Source organism: Rhinolophus sinicus, chromosome 5 (assembly GCF_057876585.1).
Source record: "Rhinolophus sinicus isolate RSI-liver-muscle chromosome 5, RSI-T2T, whole genome shotgun sequence".
NCBI classification, from domain to species: Eukaryota; Metazoa; Chordata; class Mammalia; order Chiroptera; family Rhinolophidae; genus Rhinolophus; species Rhinolophus sinicus.
The window spans coordinates 78910199-78934282 of NC_142505.1; the positions used below are offsets into that span (position 1 = coordinate 78910199).

Sequence of the window (24084 nt, forward strand, 5' to 3'; positions counted from 1 at the left end):
AGGTGGGGCATCATAGGAAACCTTTTAAATGGGCTTTGAAGAGATTATCACTCAATTGCACAACGCCCTGTCCCCCCACCATCTCCTACCCCTGCTTTCCCCATGTATGTCTATGTTTACTGGTATAAATCTCCACTCCGCCATTCCTTGATGTGTGACTCTGATCAAGTTGCTGCCCCTCTCTGTGCCTCAGTTTCCTGACCTATAAAATGGGGATAATCATTCTTATTTGATATAGTTGCCATGGGGATTATGTGAAATGAAACCAGTCACACTTAGCATGGAGCCAATGTTTAATAAGCTTGTTTTCTTCCTTCTGTAATGGAAACGATAAATGTGTTCCTGAGGGAGTGGGTCCCAACAGGGCAGGACGGTGTCTTCTTTAGCAAGCCCCATAGCACCTGCATCTTTGCCCTGTAGCCTCGGCTGCTTACAAGAAGAAAGACCGATCTGGGCCTGGAGGGATGTGTTCAGTTTCTCTGGGCAGCCAGGGTACCTCATCCTGGCAGACTCACTGTGGGAAATGTGTGCCCCTTCCATCCTGCGCCCACAACCAGGGGCTCTAGCCCTCATGTTTCTAATTGTTCACATCACAAAACCTGAATTTTTCTTCTAAAAAAAAAAAAGAAAGAAAGAAAAAGAAACCAGGGCCCCCACATTAATATAAATGACTCTCAAGGGGCCCTGTTAGCCAAGGCTCAGCACAATGAGTTAATTGAAAGTGGTAATGAGAAAAAGCAGCTGATACTCATAAACCCATGGACCAATGAGCAGTTCAATTCCCGGGCAGTGGGTGAGAGCCAGGCTTTCTAGCCAACCAAGATGTCGATGGCTTCTGGAAATAATTGCCTGAGGAAGGTTGCAGACAGAGACCAAGCTTGTCTACAGATCCTGTCACCTGGCTGGGAGCCACCTGTGATGGCTTAGTGCCCAGTGCTTCAAGCCCTGAGAAAACCCTGTGCTTTAAGGAAATACCTGAGACCTAATAAGGATAGACACTCCACTGGGGTGTCATGTGAGAAACCCCAAAGTTGAGGAACTTGCTTCACATTCCAGCCCTACCACTCCCAGGGGGATGGGGCTTGAGACAAGGTGAATCTTCAGGCCTTAGTTTCCCCACCTGTCAAATGAGCACATTGATACCTGTTTCCCCAGCATTGGGTTGTTTGAACATCAAATGAGATGATATATTTGACATGCTCTATAAAATAAGAGACTTGTTGTGTGAACAGGAGAGCTCAGGTAGTGAGCTGAGGGATCAGACTGCCTGTGTTAACTTGCGGTAGACTGAAAAAATAAGTCCCACCTCATAAGATTGATGAGATTAAGGAAAAAAAAACTATATATATATATATTTAGAGTGGCAGCTGGTGTATAGTAAGCACTGAGTAAGTGTTAACTATTATTTGTGATGAGTTATTGTTCTCAAGGCTTTCTTGTCCTGTAGTGTCTAACTCAAGCTTATAGCCAGAGGCCCAGTGTGGGCTTCTACTTTGCCTCTTTTTCTAACATTTCTAGTCATGTGGATCAAATGCCCATTCTTCCCACAGCAGTCCTACATCCTACAAAGAGGAGTAGGCTGAGTAGACAGAACAGTGAAGGATTTTAAAGACAAACTGATTCACAAGGCAACTGAGCTCTTAACCAATAGAGACACCATTTCTTTCCAGACCCTGACAGTCATGCTGTACTATGAGCTCACTGGTCTACCTGCAGGGCCAGGCTGGGGTGTAATGAATCCACAGTGAGCTGGGGACCATTTATCTGGATAACTGATGGAGTCCAGAGCACAGGAAACTGGGAAATGTGAGTGTGTGAGTGTGTGTGTGAGAGGGAGGGTACAGAACACCCACTAAGGAAAAATGATATGCTCTCTAGATAAGAGAGAGGACACAGGGGTCTCCCCAGCTATCCATCTGCCCACTTCCATCCTACCTCTGTCTGTCTCTCAGGGCTTCTCAGCCTGGACCATCTCATTGCTTAGGTGAAGCTTCCAGTGGGACTTTAGGGCAGGTGCTGAATGACGCCGCCCATACAGTGCTGAGCATACATCCCACAGCAAGTGCAGAAATGGAGTCCATCTGCTATGTCTTAGCACGTCCTTCAATAAAGCCAAGCACAACATCAAAGCACGACCGAGTGATTCACACACCACCAATAGGAGTGAAACTTTGCACAACCTTTTCAGAGCTCAGTTTGGCAGTATATATCAAAACTAAAGATGTGCTACCTATCCTTTAACCCAGCTTTTACTTCGAGAAACCTGTCCCACAGAAACATGCACATGCAAACACGGAGGTAGAGGCACCAGGGGCTTTAGTGCAGCGTGCCAGTAATAGACCAGAATCGGAAACGACCCAAGTGCCCATCCAAATGCACAAAGAGGCAAGGACGCTCACTACACTAGTTTTGTAATTGTCAGAGAGAGAGAGAGAGAGAGAGAGAGAGAGAGAGAGAGAGAGAGCACAAAATCCATTTATAGAAGCTGTTTAAAATATTGAGATGGTTTAGCATATAGATTATAGTACCGTGGAAAGTTTCCAAATGTATATTAAGTAGAAAAGGTAGATTGTAAAATATTAAACGTAACAAAATCCCTTTTGTTAGTGTATGTGTAGAAATAAGATCTGGGAGAATAGACACAGAACTATTAAACACTTGTTACCTTCACGGGGAGAGGAGAATACAGGGGACTGGTACTTTCTACAGTATTTATTTCCGTAAGGCTTGACGTCTTCATGATGAAGATATGTTCATTTTGAATTTACAAACCAAGTAAAGATGATTCAGGAAACGCACCTAAACAAATGTTAGGCTAAATAAATCTAAGGGGCTGAGGCTACATGCTTGGCCTTTGGGACATTCAAACTAGGTTGGAGCGCAGCTACAAGGATCCAGAGAAGTGGTGTGATCTGGGCTCTTTCGTAGACTCTTTGGTAGGCAGTGGTCAAGTTTTCCTGGGGCCTGGGGCTCGGGCAGCTCAAGGGTCTGTTCCCCATGAGGGCAGCCAACGCCCGCTGTCTGGCATGTGCTAAGTTGCCCCCTGGGAGGGGAACTCTGAGCTTCAGAGCAGAGGAGCGAGCTTTTGGTCCAGCTGCCTGGAGACAGGGACAGCCTCTTCTTTTTCCTCTGTGGAACTGGGGCCAGAGAGGCTATGGTCGCAGCCAGCTTCCCCTTGGGAATAGATCCAGGTCTCAGTCAGGGCGGGAGGAAGGGCCTCCTTAGGCCCCAATCCATCTCACAGGCTGGGAACTCTGCACAGCAGGTCTTCTTTCCTTTCTTCCCTTTCTCGCAAAGGCCCTACAAAAACTTTCGCGTTTCCCCTTATGACCCTATATTTCTTAAAGTTTTGGTTCCAGGTGGGGTGGACTAGAAACATCTGACTGCACACTGGGGACCATCAGTTCTGGGAACCAGATGGCTGAGCAGGCTTTCCTTGTAGCTTCCACGATCTGCTGGTTCTCACCCAGAAAGGGGCCTCCTGCCCAGCTCGGCATCACCAGCAGCTCTAGAACCACCGCTTCCTGGGTCTGAGGAAGAGAACACGTGCCTCTGTAGATTCAGTAAAATCCGCTGGACATATTGAAAAGGTAGCATGCGGTGGGAAGTCTTTGGTCCCCTTCATTCAGCCTCATTCAAGTACTTTCTCCCTTTTAATGTTGTATTTCTGAGGAAAGGCTAGACCTCTCATCGGAGGCTTTTTGACATTGAGAAGTTTTATGGGGGGGGGGTGTCACGTGAACTATTCTCGAATATTTAAAAAAATCACTGCATAGAAAAGGCATTAATCCCATTCTGTGGATTTCCAGAGCCTTTCCTTCCCTATCAATCATGGGTGTGAGTTACGGGCAGGGGGACACCTGCTGTGGACCAAGTCCAGTGTCAGCTTCCAAGGATACACTGGGGAACAGCAAAAGGTAGGAATTACCTCATGGAGCCTGCAGTCTAATGAGGGAGATGCCCTTCAATCAAATAATCACCATTCTGAGTATCTAAGAGCCAAGGGACATATGTGCGCTGAAAAATGAAACAAGTCCTGTGGGAATCTAGAATGAAGGAACCACTCGAGACTGGGGTAGGGGTTAGGATGGGGTTTCTTATGGAAGTGGTGCTGAGATCTGTCGGTGAGTAGGAGTGGACACTCTTGAAGACTCTCCAGACAAGAAAGAATGGTGCCGTAAGCCAGGGGGCACCATGGCAGATGGAGAGAAGTGGACGGGGGTGAGAAAGGGGCACTGAGGAAGAGAAAAGAAATGATGTTTTTGGAGATACACATGGCTACTGTCACCACTGCCCCTACACACACACACACACACACACACACACACACACACACAGAGCTGCTGAATATCTCACTTAGAAACTGATGAAGGGTGAACTTGTCAAGACTAAAGGATTTCTCACAGGACTGGATCCCTCTCTTATTATCTATTCAATCCCTTACTAAGAGAGAAACTATGTAAGAATTGAATGAACTCAAGTGCCTGCTAATTAAGCAACAATGAGAAGTTAAGATGAAGAGGATCTGAAATGAACGTGATAAAATGTGCACTTGACTGTCTAGTTTTACCCTTTGTTCTTTGAAATGGACAGGAATCTGAAATGCCAGACTGTCTGGTTCAATACCGCACACTCCTGTCCGGACTCCTGGGCCTTCTTCCTTCCTCAGGAAACCCAGGCCATTGCCCGCAGGCTCAGACACCCAGACCCTTTCCCTCCTGAACCCAAAATGCTCCCAACTCAAAGCCTCAAGACTTCTCTCTCTGCCAGGTAACCCAGCCTCTCTCCCACCCTGGTAGGCCCCAGCTCCTTTCCCTCTGGTTGACTCTGAACACCCCCTTTCACTCAAAGACCCCACTGATCTGACTCCCCAAGGCTGGAGGCTGCCAGGAATGGGAGGGAAATAAAAAGAACTCTCTCAAGACCCCCAGGCTCTCACTACCCACCCATGCCCTGTCCCCTTTTTCTCCACATCTTTCTTGGTGGCCAAGCTCCCATCAGAACCAAGATCCAAAGTGCTGCCTGCGGCAAGGAACGGTGCTGTGAGCATCTGAGCGTACCTTCTTGGGACTAGAATCTTGGACTTGTTTGGCCTGAGGAGCGGCACAAAGCAGAAGGCCTGGCCTAGAATAGAAAGTGCCTCCCTGTGAGTTCTGCTTCAAAGGAGCACATATCTCCCAGGGAGAGTCACCTTCCAGGACCATAGGAAGTTCCCAGTCTGTCACCTTTATTCATGGATCCAGGGGTCACTGTGTGCCGGCTCTCCTTGCAGGGGTACTGAGATGGTCAGACAGGAATGAAACCATGGTCATCTGGGTTTCTGGAAGATGAGATAAAATGCAAAGAATTTCCTTTGTAAAGATAAGAGGTTCTTAGTTTCTTGAAGATCACAAACCCTTAGAACGGGTGAAGGGTCCTCTCACCAGAAAAATTTCCATGTGCAAAAGGGCACAAAGCTCTGTGTACAGCACCACTTTGCAAAGGATGGGGAAAGAACCCAGGTCTTCCAGGTAAGCTAGAAATCAGTCAGCAGGCAGGGTACCTGAATTTCCCTTACACGTATCAGAGAGGGCAAGGGAAACCTGGCCTCATCCTGGGTCCAGATCCCAGGTCGTGGCTGCAGAAGATGAGCAAGTGAGTGAGCACCTTCTACTTTTTTTTTTTTTGGGGGGGGTAAGGCAACCCCATTAAATAAGGGTCCTTCCTCTCTACTGTCATTTAAATTAGGACTCCAGGGCAGGAATTTTCTTCCAGGTTCAAAGGTGAGTGAAGTGCCATTCCCAGTGCTTTTATAAGGGAAAAGTCTACAGAATTCTGTGGTCTTGAACCAATCTGCTGACTCTCAACCAGCCAGGCAGACCCAGGGCCTTCCTAGGTCACTAGAGAGAAGAGAACCCCCCTACACTCCCCCACACACAAAAGCGCGTGCACCCACAAATGCTCACACACATGCTCTCGCACCAAGAGACCCATCTCTACAGTGAAAACTTGTCTGGGCACCAACTTTTGCTGGAATACTGACCTGGGCAAAATAAATGAAGTCTACACAATTCAAACAGACCAAAAAAAAAAAAAAAAAAAATCAATTTTTTAAGAAAATGAGAGCAGAGTCCGCAGACTCCCAGTTTAGTCCAAGATTTCTCTACCCATTTAAAATATGTATAATACTCACCTCCCCCAACTCAGAGGACAATAAATGTAATTGTTTTCCTCGTTAATTTGGGGTATTCATTCCATATTTTTCCCTCAAGGTAATACGAGAAAAATAAAGTTGCCTTTTGTGTGTTTTGCATTAGAATTCAATTAACAAACATTTACTGTGGGTCTGCTGTGTGTCACTACATACCAAGCACCGCAGCAAAGAATTGGTCAGACACATCCCTTCCCCTTTTCTACACTACAGGAATAAGCCCAGGTGTGACAGGTCTTCCCACAGGTGCTCCAGGATGTCCAATCAACTGGGAGTCATGGAAGAGTCCCCCCTGCTTCCCACCCCAGGAGGAAGTGACATTTAACACCTTCTGGAAGGGTGAAAGTAGCATTTTCCTGGGGCCTGTTTCCCCCAGACATACTTTCCCAGCTCCTCAGTCCTGCCCTTCCCATCAGCCGCCATGCAGGTGGTTGGCGCCCTTGTCCCTCCAGTTACGGGAACACAGCAGAACAGGAAAGTGGTCAGGCCTTGGGAATGCCTGCCAGGATGGGACTAGGACAGCTGAGTGGTCCTGGCCTGCCCGTGGATGGGGGTCACAGGTGAGACAGTAATGACAGAGAGCTTGTCCTCTGAGTAACCCCATCTTCCTATTTCCGTCCCCTCCGTACTCGTATTTCTTCTCTGACGCTGTCAGCCTTTCTCCTCACTGGGAAGGCATCTGCCTGAGACCCAGCTATGACATGATGCGTGGTTAGGATAAGTCCAAACACTAGCCATGGCTTACAAAGCCCTGGGTCGTTCTGCACACACACCCGCTTGTGTTCTCTGTCCAACATGGTCTTCCCTCAGTTTCTCATTGTCGCCACCATGCTCCCCAGTTCCTGGGGTCTTTACACATGCTATTCCCTCCTCTGCCAAGAAGGCTTTCCCCACACTCGTCCCCACCCAAACTTCACCCTCAATTAACTCCTGTTCATCCTTCAGATCTCAGCTCAAGCACCTGTTTGTCGGAGCGGTCCTCCCTGCCCCCTGGTTCTATGCGCTCATTGGCCCGTGTTCCTTTTTATACCGTATGGTTATTTAATTAATACCTGTCTCTACTACTAGGTTATACAGTCTGTGTGGGCAGGGACTGGGTCTGTTTTTGCTCACCATTGTGTCTGCCATCTGTCACAAAGACTCTCACATAGTAGGCTATCAGTGAAAGGATGACGAATGCTTGCGTGAGTAAATAAATCAGTGAGTACCTTGTGTGGGGGAAGCTGTCTATACCAAGCGGATCCCTGGCCCTTACCTTGTGTGCTGGGCTGGCAGACACGGAGTCCAGGAAGCTAGGTGTCTGCCATGCCCACAGCAACCTTGTCAGGAAAGTGACCTGAGCCACTTCACTCCTGAAAAAGGGGTTCTGATTTGTGCCATGTGATTTGAGTGGAAACAGCCCTGTAGGTCTGGCCACAGTTGCCTAGATGAGGACTGATGTCCTTACCAAATTGTAAATGACCTGGGCGGGAGACAAGCCAATACCTTTTGAGGAAGCTTGGCATGAATTTGGCATGGGTGGTGGCAAGTTTGGGAATTTCTCTTGAGGCGTCTACCTACCAGGAATTCTGGAAAAGTGAAAAAAGAGAAAGAAGGTCATTTTAGGGCTGGCTGACTCCCCAACCACGCCCTGAGCTATTATTCTAGAAGCCTGCTGGACAACCGGCCTTGGTAGCCCTGGGACCAGAGTGACTTCATGGCTGAGGAAACCATGCACCTTGCCACCCCGCGCTGCCGGATAACCTGGCAATATGGCTCCTTGATCACCAGTAACTTGTGTTCATTCCTTCGTTTCAATTTGAAGGAGGCACGAATAATCCAAGTGTAAGGATGAAGCATGAGTTTCTCTCTACATATTTGTCTTCATCATGTGCTGGGCAGGAAAAAAATAGACCTCTTTGGTTTCTCCTTAGGGCTGCTAAGAGTCTGTCAGAGTTGCTGTTAGAAACCACTCAGCACAAAAACCTGTGTCTAGCATCTGTTTTCCTGATCTGCTTGTGAAATTTTTCACGGCATCTTCATAGCTCCAGGACTGTTGGGGTTGTTAAAGTGAAATATCACCGCTAGGTGAAGACATGGCCTGTTTGTGAGTCAGTGGTAATCACCAACACCCCAGGTCCTAAATCTTTCAGGAGTCAGTGCAGGTATGGGCGCTTGGGTGTCTGAATGCCTCTAGTCAGTCCCGTTTGTTTGTGTCTCTGTCAATGTTGCAAAAAAAACAAAAGCAAGCAAGGCATGAGCAGATCTATTTCCATGAGGTTGGTTAGAGGCCTCAAAAATGAATTCCAGGCATGTGATCAGATGAGTAGAGGGAGGGGAAAAGATTTTACAGTTTAATAAGTTGAGCTCAGCCAATGCCGATCGAAAGAATCAGGGGAGGTGTTTGGGAATCAGTTAGGCAGATTAGAGATGGAGTCATTTATGTCTTTCTGACTTGACTGCATTCTGTGTGAGCAGGGGCCCTGGCTGTTTTTGCATTTTAATGCCTCCCCAGTGTCTAGCCCAAGGCCTGGCATACAGCAAGCACTCCACACATATTTTTTGGAGAGAATAAATGCATCAGAAAGGAGGTTTCAGTCATGAAGCCAGGCCGGCATAGGAACAGGGAACCAACTGAGGGAAGAAATAGGGAGGGAGGTTCAAGGAGAGAGGCGGGTGTGCTTTTCCACTGATAGCTTTACCTCTGAATAGCCTTGTTTTTCACGAATAAATAAAGCATGGAACAATTTCCTTACCATTATAGCGCCTGGCATATAAGAGAAACCCATCCAGCAATCATAGGCAAGTAAAATAAATACTTAACCTATGTGAGGAATAGATTGCTTTCCCATGCTCCTGGAGACCAGAAGCAGTCCCCAGGTGGTTTCTGCTCAGAGCCCAGAGACATTGCACATCGGTGCTCAGACATCTCATTTTTGGCAGAAGGACCTGGCAGGGGGCTCCTATTGCTCCAATTGTGACACATTCAGGGCAGGAGGCTTTGTTGGCTTCTTACCTCGTTCTTAAAATGTTTGAACTCTGGTTTTCAGTACAGGGTGCGCTAGTGCTCTTACAAAAACAGGTTTGCGGAAGCAACACCGATGAGATCAACACCCCGGACTGCTGAGCGTGGCTCTTCCCTGCAATGGAAACATTACCCGCATGACTTGGGGAGCCAGAGTTGACTTAGAGGAGCTTAACTGATTTGATTCATCAGTTCAAATCACCTTTAATGTGGCCCATTAGTAATGCCACCATATTGTAAGTGATACATCCACAGAGGCATTAGTCATTATACAAATAGAATTAATAGGTTTCACTACACTTCAAGATAAACATGTTGGAACAGTAACTCCATTCACTCAGGGCCTTTTGAGCTTGCTCAGGGCCTTTACCTGACTGTTAGAATAAATACAAAGTTTTATGGCCTACTTGCTCTGTGTGACTTCACCATCAGCACACGACACAGATTCAGTTTAGAAATTGCAGTTGTGTGCATTGACACATTTATTTATTTATCCATGCATTCATTCATTCTCTTACTTAGTAACCTATTGTTTTTTCCCCGTTAAGCTTGTAGAGCATTGTGGTTCCCTGACTACCATCACAGGATTCACCAGGACTCTTTTATTGAAGCGCAAATGATGAGAATGTCTTGGTGAACGTGAGACCAGAGAGCAGGCATTATGTGTCGAACAGGCGTTTGGGTGTCAGACTCACCTGGATTTGAAGTCTAGTTCCGTTTCTGACTATCTGTGTAAGTGCAGAATTGGCTCTACTTCTCTGAGCCTTCATTCCTTATCTGGAAAATGGCTGTGAAATCCCTCACCTCTCACCATCTCTACATTGCATATCTCTTTTCCTTCTTATGCAACTCCCATAATGCCAAGGTTCTAGAAAAGATCCTTGAGGACCAGGCGGGCCTCCTGAAGGAGGAATTTAAGTTGACCTGGGAAAGAAAAATAGGACAGGCTTGGGAGGACATGTTTTCTACAGAAGTTACTACAAAAGCAAGCATGTGTTGATAGGAATGTAACAGCAAGTTGGAAGTAGTGGGGACAGCAAAGAGACCAATTTAACACAGGGGAAAGGAGGGCAGTATAGCGGGATGGTGGGAGAAGTTAGAAGGGGTTGGGCTGTGGAAAGCAGAGAATGCAAGATTTTCCAGAATGTACAGAGCGAGGAATGGCGCCAGTGTACAAAATATCTCACCCTAATTCTGTTATATCTTTCAATAATCAGCAAAGCAGTTTGCAAACACCAATTCTTAAAAAAAGATACCCTCCAAGGCAGAGTGAGAAACATTTTTTGGGGAGTTGTAAGCCTAAGTAGGCTGTAGCAATATGTGCATTCACAACAGCAAGTTCCTTAAGGGCTTGTGCCTTAGTTCCTTCATTTAGAAAAAGGAGGATGATCACGTTTGTAACAGTAACTACATTGTAAGTTTACTATGGTGTTTAATAACATATATGAAGTACATTGCTCTGTATTTAGCATAAAAGTACATATTTGATCAGTATTAGCTATTATTATTACATACACAGAGAGATGTCTGGCAATATATTATATCAACTTATTGGTTATTTCTGTGTGTGGGATTTCAAGTGAGTTTTATTTGCTTTTTCTCTATAATTTGAATTTTTCCAATAAATGTGCAATATTTTTATAAAAACTATAAAGCTATTTTTTTTTAAAATCCATACTTAGCAATGAAACATTTCAGGACATGAAGTCTAGAGGGATGCAGCTCTGCCGGGAACAACCTTCCCAATGATCAGACTGAATAGTTTACTACTTTAGCACTAAAAACTCTGTTTCAGAAAAGGGTCTTTGTTTTACATTTTCGTGACTGAATGGTCTATTATATGTGGAAGCTTTTTACAAAACGAGGGGTTCCTCAAAGGTACTAAGAGTCTCCTCCGCTGTAAATACCTGGGCTTATAGCTTTGGAATGACAGATTTTGAAATTCTAGTCTCTGCCTCCCTCTTCCACGTTCTTGTGTTCAAGGATCTTGGGGACAGAAGACAACCAAATCCCCCGGGAGACTGTGAGCCTCACTACGGCAGAGCAAGTACCACTTATCTTTGTATTCTTAGTACTTGGCACAGTGACAGGCACACAGTAGGCGCTACATAAATATTTAAGTTGGATGAAAAAATGAATGAATGAATGCCAGCTCTAAGGGCTGAGTTTCTGCTTGGGAGGTGGAGAGAGTGACACCCTATTACATACTTAAATTTGATTAGGAAATGTTAAAACATTAAATGGAAACCAAGTAATTTTTCTAGGAGCAATTTTAAAACCAAAATTGAAGCACAAAATTCAATGACTCTTTATTGAGGGCCTACAGCACTCCATGGCTTGATCTAAATTTTGAGGATTCAGTTGTGACGAAGAGCTTAATTCCAGGGGGGAATATAGACTTTGATCAAGTCATGACATATGAGAAGCGAGACCTACCAGGGAAAAGAGCTGGATGCTTTGGAAGTGTATGATGGGAGACCCAGTCCAGATGGGGTGGTGGGGCAGGTAGAACAGAGGTGGCCAGGGAAGGCTTTTGTAAGAAGGTGACATTTAAGCTGAGACCCAAGGTTGATGAGCAGTTAGATAGGAGAGACATGATAAGCAAATCATAGCAGAGGTTACCAAGGTGAAGAACAAGAACAAGAGGAGGGAACCACATGTACAAAGCCCTAAGCTGGGGAAGAGCTTGTGACATGTGAAGAACAGAAAGAAGGCCAGTGTGGGCAGGACACATGCAAGAATGGTGGCCGTGGCAGCTACCATGTCCCTCAGGGCAGGGCCATGGTAGAGAGTTGAGATTTTACCTAGATGCAGTGGGAAGACCGTAAAGAGCTTTAATTTGAGAGTGACCACAACCTTATTTACATTTTCAATGTGTAATAGCTGCCAGGTGACCAAGGGATCGGAGCGAGGCTGAGTGGTAGAGGATAATCCAGGTGAGCAAAGAGAGTGACCTGAAGCAGTACGTGGACCTGACTCTCTGTGGCTAGTAGACATGGAGAGAAATGGATAGATTTAAGATGTGGTTTGAAGATAGAACTGATAAGGCTTGACGCTGGATTGGAAGTGGAAGGGCAACTGGATTTAACCCTGCCTACTCCAGCCATCGTACTTACTCATTCCGGCACTCTCGCCCCCATTCCCATTCATAGTTTTATTTTTCTACCAAGTATTTATTACCATGTAACACACAAATTTTACTTGTCTTCATATTTTAAAAAATTACCTGTTTACTCCATTAGAGCTGAGGTGTTTGTCTGTTTTGTTTAATGTCTTTTCCCTGATACCTAAAACATGCATGATACATAGTAGGTGTTCACTAAACATTTGTCACATTATTGAATGAGGGAGTTAATAAATGAATAAACAAATGAGAGTGAAAAGACAGGGAAAAGTGAAGAATATTTTAGTTGGCTATTGCTACATCACAACCAGCCCCAGAATCTCAGTGGTGTACCACAGCAAACATTAATGTTTCCCACTAAGGGGCCTGTGAATCAGCTCGGGTAGGTGGGCTTCAGGCTGCAGGTCTATTGAGCAGCCTGTGGTTTGGGATCTGCTCTGCTCTATGTGTATTTTTATCCTCCCTGGACTGATGGCTACCTAGGGTCTAGTCTTCTAATGGCAGATGGCGGAAGCACAGTAGACCAAGCCAAACTATCAAGCACATCTGAAAATTATGTTCATGTCATGTCCACTGGCTAAAGTCAACATCAAGGGTACAAGGAAGTACATGCCACCTTCTCTAGGGAAAGATACTGCAAAGCCACGTGGCAAAAGGGGTGACTGTAATTCCACAACAGGTTTAGGACAATCACCCAGTAGACCACAGATGACTGCCCGGTATAAGCCACTACATGAATGGGGTTGCCATTTACTGATATGGGGAAGATTGAAGCAGGAGCAGGTGGGGGAGGAAGAATGACAAATATCAGTTCAAATTTGGACCTGATAAAACCAGTGAGACTGCCAAGGGCAGGTATTATAAATGGTAGAAGCATAATGAGCTTAAACAGAAGCAGAATGCAGACGCTAATGTCATTGGGAAGTCGAAGGAGGATCTTCAGAGCTTCAGACACAGCCGGATCAAGCAATTTTGTAAGGGCTTCTCCTCTGTCGTAGCTCTGCTTCTCTCTTTTGGCTTTATTTCCAAGCAAACTCCCTCTACGTGGTGGCAGATGGCCCGTGGCAGCCTCAGAGTCCCCCTTAGTTTAACAATGACAAGAAGGACTTCTTTCTCTCAACATCCATACATCAATCTAAGGGATGACACGTGTGATATTACTAGAGTCAGAAGCCCATCTACGAACCAGTCACAGTGGCTTGGCTAATAGAGAACTCCGATAACCTCCTGGGTCATGTGTCCATCTCTGAGGTGGGATGTCTGCTACTGTGGTTAATGTAGGAGGGGAACGGTACTACAAGGGAAGCAGGAGAAAGGGGATTCGAGAGTATGGCAGGAAGACAAAATCCAAAATCTGCAGTCCAGTAGAGACGTTAAGAGGGTAGTTGAAGAGCTTGGAGTTCATTAGTCAAGTCCAAGATGAAAAAAGAAATTTTGGGAGTATCTGTGATAGATAGTACCAGAGGCCTGAGGGTGAATGAGATCACCTATAAAGTAAGAACAGAAGAGTCTACTGTCAGGTAAAATGAATACACATTTTATGTAACAAATAAATTTGCTAAGAATATTTTACGAGTTGCTGGCATATCAATGAAAATACATGTTTTAAAACAAATACGTGTATAGCACTTACTATGTGCTAGGTACTGTTCTAAGTGCCTAATTAAGTCTGTATTCATTTAATCTACAATAATCCTAGTAAATTGATACTACTGTTATCCCCATTTTACAGACGAGGAGACTGAGGCACAGATTGGTTAAGAAGCTTGTGTGAGTTCACCCAGGTAGTGAGACAGTCTGTATTTAAACCAGGAAGTCTGGCTTCAGAGTTCTCATAACTAAGATTTATGCAGTTAAAGGGCATCCTAGGGAAGTTTCCATCTCTCCTTCGCCTCTCCGCCATTCCATAGCACTCTCCAATTTTCACCTGCTGCTCTGGATTGGCAGCGGAGCGCACGTGTGGCTTGGCTCTTCTGAGACTACATCTCTGAGGATGAAAACTAAGAATGTAGAACCGTGGAGGTCAGTTGAGTTAACGTGGAGAGTGTTTGCCATCAGGAGGAACAGATGCTGCTTAAGTCAGGAAGAAACGAGTGTTCACTCCAAGCCCTGCTTTAGAAAGCCTCTTTGTTTTATGACTCTGGGTGCAAGCAACCCTTTTAATTTTGTGTTTTGGATTCCAGCCATAGGAGGCCTTCTTTAATGTAGCAGATGGTTGGAGACAGGCAAGGCGGGTTCCTACACTCTCCATCAAGCCGCCTTCCCTAGAGAGGATTCGCCCAATTATGTTGCTCTGAAAAAAAGAAGAGAACTTAAAATGGACACATTAAATTTACACCACACGTAAAGTACTCACTGCTTTATGCATCTGCAAATATTTGGAGGTCAGGAAACCCTTTGAGGATCTGATGAAAGCTATCGAGTTTTTGTGCAGAAAATTTGTACATAGGTTTATACACAAAATGTACATATTCCTTCCAGGGACTCATAGAGTCTCTGACATCCATCCCTGAAGCTTCAAGGGGTCTGTGGCCTCAGGATTCCTGTGCTTCCAGCAGGGGCAGCTGTCCATTCTTTTACTGTCCTTTTCCTTTTTTCAATCCAGTAGGAGTCTCAACTTCAGAGTTGTGAAAAGGAAGGTCTGTGGATTATTAAGGAAGAATTTCATATCAGAACACTCAAATTTTACTAGAAAAAAAAAAACCTTTCGAATGTTGGATAAAATCACTTTAATGTATTCTCTGACTGTCATTCTGTTAAAAACTAACGTGAGGTTCTTTTGAAAATTGTAACGTGATTTTTTTTCTCTCTGGGATTGGATTGTGGGTTAGGTCTTTGCACATCATTTCTTTGGGAGTTCACTCTCCTCACAACTTTTCCCAGTTATCTGGCTCCTGCACTGTTGCCAGTATTAAGGATTCGCGGTGGGATAGTCTGGCAATTGAAGAACATACACAGAATTCTCAGAACTTGGAAAGGCAGCTTTATTGTTTCCAGGACACTGTCTGGAGGAGTCACACAAACTTAGATATTTCTTACTCTGATGTCCACTTGTCATAGTGTGTGAGGAAGTGAGACATCTTTGAGGAGGCTACCAGGACCCTTTACGGATCTCCATGATGTCATTCATTCCCCGATCCTTCAATGCTGGGTCACTCCTCCAGACATGATCACAGTCTTTCAGTTCTACTGGGTGTGCACTGGTCCTTTCGGGAGAATCTTCTGAGCTACAGAAAAGGGTGGCATTGACATACTTATTAAGGATACTGAAACCAAAACCAATTTGCCTTAATTACACTATCTTTAAAAATATTAATTTAAAATATGGAAGGACTAAGTTAATTATTCCACTTCTTCATGTCTCATATGTCCTGGAAATTACTTCCTTTTGGGATCTGGAACATTCAAGGTGGGAGTAAGTCATGGACTAAACATTTAGACTGGTTCTTTCCACCAAATGAATAATTAAAGCAATTATCAGAAAAATTCAAAGAAAAGGCCCATTCCCTCCCTAAACAATCCAATGAAAGAAAAACTACCACATCAGGGTTTCTCAACCCTAGCCTGTATCCAATAGATGCCGCTAGCATCGCCCTCCTAGGTATAACAACCAAGATTGTCTTCAAACATCAAATATGTGCCTTCTCTGGGGGGCACAGGCATCCTTGGTTGAGAAGCACAGGCCTAAGTTATCCTGAAATAGGTTTCTCTACAAGTGCAGGAAATTGTATAGTATTGAAACCGCTTTTATCTGATCTTCTTGATCAGGTGAATGCTAAACTGAAAAGGCAGTTTGTCTATTTTGTTGCCCCACTGACTGTATCTATATGTTCAGATCATCCTGTTCTCCACATGTTTTTAGATCCCATTTGATTGCCAAAAACAGGGCCTTCCTCACTTCATTCCTCTGGCTCTGGCAGGCCTGTGCATCTGCTGTTTGATACCTTTTTGACTACACAGATATTTAGTGATCTGATTATCTATCCCTTTTGAGGTCTAGATAATTTCTCAGTCTCTTGGCATCATCTATTGCACTGCTAAAGTTTCCATTCTTCCCTTCTATGTATCTTTTCCTATTTAAAACCTAAACTGAGCCCACATAGCAGCTTGGAGAGGTGGGAGTCTGGTTGATTCGATCAGTACGTGGACACACAGTTCAGGAAGCAAAACTTTGGCTTTGAGATTAGAAATGTGATTGCTGGAAGGAATCCTCTAATCACAAATTGTGCCTTACATATGAGCAGTGACTACAGGACAGCAAAAAGTTTGTTTGGGGAAGGATTTTACTAGCTGTTTGAAGTGAGGAGTGGCTCTAGTGTACAAGACATTTAAACCAAATTGTTATGTCTTATAATGTCCAGCAAAGCACTCTGCAAACATCAGTTCTGGAGGGGAAAAAAAAAAGCATCCTACAAGGCAGGCTTATAGGCACTTCTGGGAGTTGTAAACCCATATAGGCTCCAGGAATATCTGCCTTCCAAGGGCTGGATACTCCTGAACCAACAACAAATAATCAGCGAGTGTGACAAAGAGTTAAAATACACAGACTTTACTTTCACAATGTTTATGATGTAGTAAAGAGGTTTAAGGTGTAGACCTGAGATTGCAACCCGATGACCAGCAGGCTAAATCGGGCCCATGGATTTGTTTTTCTTGGTTTGTATAAGGTTGATCCTCCTGAATGTCTAAGAAAGAGAGAAAAAGAGAGAAGGAATCAAAGAAGTTGCAAACATGTAAAACTGAGATTTTAGCATTAAAATCAAGATTTCCAGCTGTCTTTGAAAGATCAGCCAACACTGGGTCCTTATTCCGTCATCTCACTGCAGTGACAGTTGACTGGGGTGGAACTGCAGCTGCCCCCTTTGTACAGAGCAGGTCCCCTCTGGTTCCCGACCCTGGCCCACTACACTCCCTTACCAGGCCTCTGTCCACTTTTGAGATGTCCACCCTAATGTAGACCGCTGCAACACTTACTTTGTGTCTTCACTGTGGAAACCAACCACTGGAGCCTGGAGCAAAACAGCAGCTGTCCACTGTGTGTCAAATGAGATGACCCTGGCTCAGGCTGTGAAGGTGGCAACAGAGTAGTGAGAAGTGGTCAGATTGGGACCTATTTTGAAGGCAGAGTCAGTAAGATTTTGTGATGCATTGGATTAGGGTACGAGAGAGAGGATTAAAAAATAACTCAAATTTTGACTTTTACTTAGATTAATTTATTTAGAAAGGAAGTCTATAGTTGAATATTAGAAAACCAATACTGAACTTTTAAAATAAAAATAATTTTAAAGTTTTTCTCCACTAGTACTCTCCAAATTTCACTAGTACTCCCCTAGGGGGTAAAGCTATCATATTCTGGGAATTGCTGACAGTTGTGGGTAACAGGAGGGGAAAAGCATTGAGAAGAGCCCCAGTTATCAAGACAAGAGTTAGGTTCTTGCGGCAGGAGACGGAATGGAGGGATATCAGCCTATGGACGGCCTCTCTGCAGTGGTCCAAGGGCTGAGTCCCCACCGGATACGCCCCGACCCCCAGTAGGTGGAGGGGGTGTGTGTCTTGAGCTACTGGGGTTGATCTCCCAATACATGGAGTTTTACTTCGGGGAACTCCAAGGTGGGCACTGGCTGGTTTCATAGGCCTGCAAGGGTGGGGGTTAGGAGAGGCTCCGGGATTTCCACATGGGAAGGGTTTTAGGGCTGTGTCTAGTAAGACACCTTAAGAAGAGGTTCAGAAGTTTGTGTTGAAGGTACTTCACAGAAAGAGGCCTCTTTCCGCAGATTAGTCAATAAACGTAGCGAAGTTGTATCCGATGATGTCTCTATTTACACTTTAAATATCACTGAGAAAATCTCCAAATTGCCCATGTCGAGGACAGTTTTCTTTTATTAGAATGTGGGTCGATTTGGTTAGTGGAGACGACTAGTGGCCATGGCGGTGGTGGGAGCTAATCTACTCTCACGCCTGGGTCTGGCCATCGAGGCTAGAAGCCTCGGGTGATCGGAAATCAGAGTTGGCCGGCGCCGAGCCAAGCGCGGAGCTTCCTTCAGCCGCCAGAGCGAGGCGGCCCTGCCCACCGGCCCGCAGCGGTCACTCGGCCGCTGGCGCGCATGCGCTGACCGCAGCGGGAGTCCTTCCCGGCTCCTTCCCTCCCTCATCCGGGTCCTGGGCGAGCGGGCGCCGTGCGCGTGTCCCGTGGCCGAGCTGCTAATAAAGTTGCACTGAGGGGAAGCGCAGCGACGGCGCCGGGAGAGTGTGCCCAGGCGGCCGGAGAGTGAGTGTGGGGCCCCAGGGAGGGCGGGCGAGCGGGAGCGGGGGCTGCGGGCTCTGCCCGGACGCGGCTCGCCCTCAAGCCCTGGCGGCCGGACTCGGGCCAAGGCGGGGGCGTTCGGCCGCGGGCGGAGCGGAAACCACCCGGGCCTTCGGGGAGGGATGTAGGCCGAGTCCCGGCCTGTTGGGGTCCGGTCGGGCGGGGATGGGGAGGCCCGTCTGGCCGCGGAGGCCTTTCCTGGGGCCGGGGGCGTCCTGAAGCAGGGCCAAGGCTGGTCCTTGTCCCAGCGCCGCCGTGACCCCCCAGACTGTGGAGGGAGGCGTTCGGGACGCCCTCTAGGGGATCCCCGGCCCCGCTTCTGTCCAGGGGAGCGGTTTGTTCTTCGTCGTCTTAGCACCCCCCTCAGTACATACCCCGGTACGATTGCCGTGCTCGGCAGAGCAGCCTCGTCGGCTGCACTGCGAAGCTGTCCAGCGTCTTGATGAATCCGTGCCACCGTCGCTTTGTGTTGCAAAGATAAGCATCCACGCTTATCGGTGAGAATTACACTCTGGGCAGTTGTGACCTGCTGCTCCACTCCGCTGGTGGTGAGACCTGGTTTCTGCCACTTGCCATGCCAGTTTTCATCGCTGCAAGGATTTCTTCCACTTGTAAACGTCTGCGCGGTTGCAAGGAGAATGCCAGGCAGTGTCTGTCTGCCTTCGTGCCCGGTCCTTCACTTCAATATCAGTCCTCAAATTAATTTTCCGGTCTCTCCTCCTCCCCCTCCCTTTTCTCTCTTCCCCTTTCAGCTGCTGTTATTACGTGGAGTTTGGAGCCTAAGCTTTGAAAACTCCATGCGGCGCCGGTCTTAAGTCGGAGCATGCTCAGTAGCCAAAACAGATTTTGGTTGCAAAAAGAACTGGGGCGATGATAGTCGGGTATTTGGACCGTTGCCCACTTCCTGACAAAATGTTTCAATTCTGATTTTGGTGGCATTGGAGAATAGAGCCGTAGGCCAGCCTGGAGGTGAGGAATGCCTGAACACCCTGGGCCAGATCTCTATCTTGATTGTAGAGACATTGTTTCCTGACCAGCTGGAGGTCTAAAGAGGAGGGGAAAAAAAAAAAAAAAAAAAAAGCATTCCTGGCCGCTTGTGCGTTGAAATTGGGTGTGGTGCGAAGCATATCTTGTTTACCTTATCTTTCGGTGGAAAAAGTTTTCAAGTCTGGTTTGGTGTGTCACATCTAGCCTGTTGCCTAGCACTACCAAAAGTGTCCTTATCTAGCGACAAAGACTGGATAGGTGGAGGTTGTGGCTTGGCCCTGTCATGGAAGTTGAGAGGAAAGGGTGTTTGAGTTGCTGTTTTAAAAATTCTTTTAAAAATTCTGTTTTTAAAAAAACGAGAGTACTTGAATTTCCTTAGGGTACCCAAATTGTCCAGGGTGAATTAGTTTTTAGTTTTAATTTCAAAGATGAACGGTTGAAAACCTTAGTCCTAGTAGGTATAGTAACATTCCAAGTAGTTTAAAATTTCTGCTAGATGCCAAGGCTGTAATGTCTGTTGTGGGGAAAACAATACCAAACCCACTGTGATGGTTTCACATTTATCGGTCCAAATATTGTTAGGAAATAAGTTGGTTCCAAATTCAGTAAGGAATTATTTATAGAGCTGAACAAATTATTTTATATTCATTTTTTTAACTCCTTTTTTGCTAACTTTTTTTCCTCTAAGGTGAACCCAGAGATTACAAGACTACGAAAACAACTCATAAGAGACAAGTGAACAAAATGTAACCTTCATAAAAGTTATACATGTTACATTTGGAATTTTTAATTTAATTTTCGTTTATATTGTTAGCATGCTTGTCTATAGCATCCTCCCTTCCTGCCCTCTACATTGTTGCTCCCTCAGTCAGTATGTTTTTTCTTTTTCATACAGCTGCTGTTATGGCATAAACTATACCCATTTATCTTTGTTACAAAAAGCCGTTCGTCAGTTACACCTCCATTTCTTTCAGATAGTTGGCAGAATAGGCTGTAAAAGTTAGATTAACTTTCTCGACTGGCTTTTAGATTTTAAATGCATCCATATGATATGATCTAGTTAAAAGGAGGAAGACAGCAGTGAACTGGAAAAGAATAAAATACTTTTGTAGAATCTGTGCAGTTTGGTGGTATTATCAACTTGTCTGGTTCACTGGTAGGCGCCACAGAAATGGGTAGATTGATATGTGTTGCATTTCTTTCCCCTCTGGCAAAGTTAGCTATTAATTTCAGTGGGAGACAGTGGCAAAATGTTGTTACTAATGAGGTTTGAATCAGATTGTTGTTTACTGTTGGTTATGTAACATGTTGCTGGGAGTATTATTAAAAGTTGCTTTCTGTTGCAAGGTAGAGAGGCAAGTAAATTCTGCTTACCCTCTTCCCTGGGTTTTAATTCTTGGCTGAACCTGAAGGCACATTAGACTATAACCGTAATTATACCTGGGCAGCCTGTCTGTTTCCTGTTTTCATCATGAACCCAAACATTATGATTTGCAGTGATGATCTTTTTTGTCCTTTGCGTTAAACAGACGCCATACGTTTTCTCTCTGTACTGAAAACAGATTTGTAACTTGGTCAAATCAAAGATACTGGTTTCTTCGTGTTTTGAAGAGTAGGCAGTAAAATACCACTTTTTTTCATTTTTTTATTTCTTAGTTACTTAAATGGGAATACTATTTTTTTGAATACTATTTAAAAAATCTATTTCACACATGTTGCTTAACTGTGTTTTATGTAAATTTTAATGTTACCAGTAATCTGTAGTCTTTGAATTAAGAAAGCCCTTTTTGTTTATGACTTATCAGTGTTTATTATTACCAGATGTATATGTTGGTTCAGGCAGTGAGCCACACATTTAGGTGAATTTCAGAGCTGACTTGAGTACACTTTAGGATATAGCTGCTTTTATTCCCTTGGTTTATCAGTCTTCCCTGTTCTTTTGGAGATTCTGTATTTCTCTCTCTCTCTCACTCTCTCTCCCCCCCCCCCCCCACACACACACACAAAGAAGAAGCCTACTAGTTTAGTTCTTCAAATGTTACAGGCACTTTATATGGCTTCGCCAATCTACTCCTAAGGTCAAAGACATTGGAGATTTCCTTTTGTAAGGCACAGTAGTAGCCTCTTAGGGATGGTTCCCATCTCCACCAGCCTTGATATTCAGGAGAAAAAATATCTGGGAAGGTAGGACCCAAGACAGCTGCACAGAGATAGGGTGTTTTCCCACCAAGGGAGATGAATGATCCCAGGAAGCCCGTCCCTGGCTTTTTATACCTTGTGTTTCCCCTTCCAAAGTAATAGAGTAACAGTTATTGAAATGTTTAGTGCTGGATTATCTAGTTTGTTGCTGTTGTCGAGAACTCTCAATCTGAGAGGTATGTGTACTAGTTGAAGAATTACTAGAGGCTAGATTGTTGTTAGGATTAATTAATTTTCCAATTTCATAGAGTGCTTTTGTTTTCTAATAGCTTTTATCAGTTTACAACTTTGAAAAGATGGGGTAATTGCAGAGTTACTAGGTTTTTCATAAATAATCATCTAGTTTTAGACTTTTTAGTTTTGATATATTTTTGCCTTGGGCAGCTAGGTGGGGAGATTTCTGGTCCTATTGTAGTACAGAGGTGGTTTCAGTGACTTTTCTTCTTGCATTTACAATATTCCTGAGTTGACTGTGGTAACATTTTAGAAGAAAGTTCTTTATTAGACACTTCTGTGTGTGTACTACTAAAATTATAATTCACTTTTGGAAGGTAGTCAAAGTACATTTTGTAAACAGGCTTTGCTCTTGAATTCTGTGGTACACCAGTCTCTGCCTATAATGTATATATAATTTACAGACTGGTATACTCTATGGAAGCTTGAAATGGTTTGATCTGTTGTGAGATTTTAACTGGGTTTTTTTTTTCTCTTGATTTCCATATATGTTATTTTTGTTATTACTGAAAATAATAGTGAGAAAAAAACTGGTGTCACTTTCCCACCTTTCTCTGAGCATAGCAAATGGAGTCGTGGGAAGAGTCTACGCTTTTCAGATTTAACTATGATCTCAGAATATGGCTGGTGCTTTCAAGGCAAGTTTTGTTTTGTTCTATTTTGTTTTCATGATGTGTTAGGATCTGTCTAGCATCTATCTGGTAGGTTGTATAACTTGAGATCTAGTTATTCTGGTTTGTGCGTTCTCAGGAAATGGGGGCATTGCAGAAATATTTCAAAGCTAGTCCTGTGTTTTCTTTACCCTTATTCACATCTTTCCGCCCCTTTAAATGAGTGCCTACTTAACCACTGGCCATTTCCAGTCTTTGGATTTGTAAGTAAGTGTAAATTAAATGAATGCTGACTAGACCTGAAAAGGTACCCAGAGCCATATTTGCTCCCTTCTCTTCTAAGTGATTGAACTCTGGAGTGCACATATGAGTAGGTATATGGGGAACCTCTACATAAAGCATTGGAACATACGTGTACACAAGTTAGCACTTTGCACTCCAGAGACATTTTTTGTGAGGTAATGACTTGGCATTTGCCCTTGACGATTGTATAATTTAAAGCAAAGCACTGTAAAGATTGACCAGCGCTGTCTCTATGCCTGTGCCTACAAGCCTGTACAAGTGTGCTGGAATACATCTGGTAGCAATGTCGGAAATCTTGCAGGCTCTGTGGGGGTGAGTGCTACATCTTGATCAGGCTCTGCTTAATTAGAGGACTTAGAGGAGCAGGTGAAGTTTAGAGAGTGATTAAGAACTGGGAAACAAAAGTCTGGATGTGGGAGATTAAAAAAATTGTAGACTGTGTGGGCACAAAGAGACTAGGCAAGAAGATTGTGCTGTGAGAAGTGTCAGGGAACATGAGTGCAGCTCCTGTCTGGCTCTGAATGGTTCTCATCCACTCTGAGAACTTTTGATGTGTTTGGAATTGGGGAGCTGCATTTGGGAAAAGGGGTGATATAAGTGTTTCTCTAGGAAAATGGTTTTGGTACTCATGTGATTGTATCCCTCGTCCTTATAGGTGTTCCCATAAAGAATGGGATTTGTGAATCTAGTAGAGCTTGTGGGTAAACTTGTTCGTGATTTCTTTATCTTTTCTGTTTGCCGTCATGGCTGTGGCTTACATGTTTTGTAGTAATTGTGTACCTGGATCTAGGATTGGTGTGACAGTGATGGGGGGTGTCTACTCTTGCGGATACTTGGGGACTAGTATCGAGATTAGAACCACAAGGGTAAGATATTTTTAAAGCTTTACCCCCATCAACCACAGAAAAAGTTCCCGTTGGATGTAGTATACAGGCAGGTGACTCTTCCTCGGCACGTGATCCTAAGAACATTGGTTTTCAAACCTGCTGCGTACCCGGGGCCCTTGTCAAAGATGTGGGACGTAGGGTGTTGCTTTCAAACCTGATGAATCTGAATTTTGTGAGATGCTTATGATGGTTTCTTTAAAACCCCCATCTGTAATTCTTTTGTCCAGGTTTGGCTGAGATG

General features: G+C 44.7%; 1 protein-coding gene across 3 annotated transcripts in view; it reads left to right on the top strand.

The window, feature by feature from the left end:
- The first annotated feature begins 18448 nt into the window (after positions 1–18448).
- The window catches only part of SMAD5 (SMAD family member 5), a 46355-nt gene continuing 40719 nt past the window's right edge, over positions 18449–24084 (top strand). Inside the window, exon 1 of one of the 3 annotated variants that reach the window (XM_019740350.3) lies at positions 18449–18586. The gene's annotated coding sequence lies outside the window, so the exon portion shown is untranslated. Of the gene's footprint in view, positions 18587–18995; positions 19120–19395; positions 19592–24084 lie in introns of those variants that run through there. The other 2 variants (XM_074313548.2, XM_088798619.1) reach the window with 2 other exon arrangements.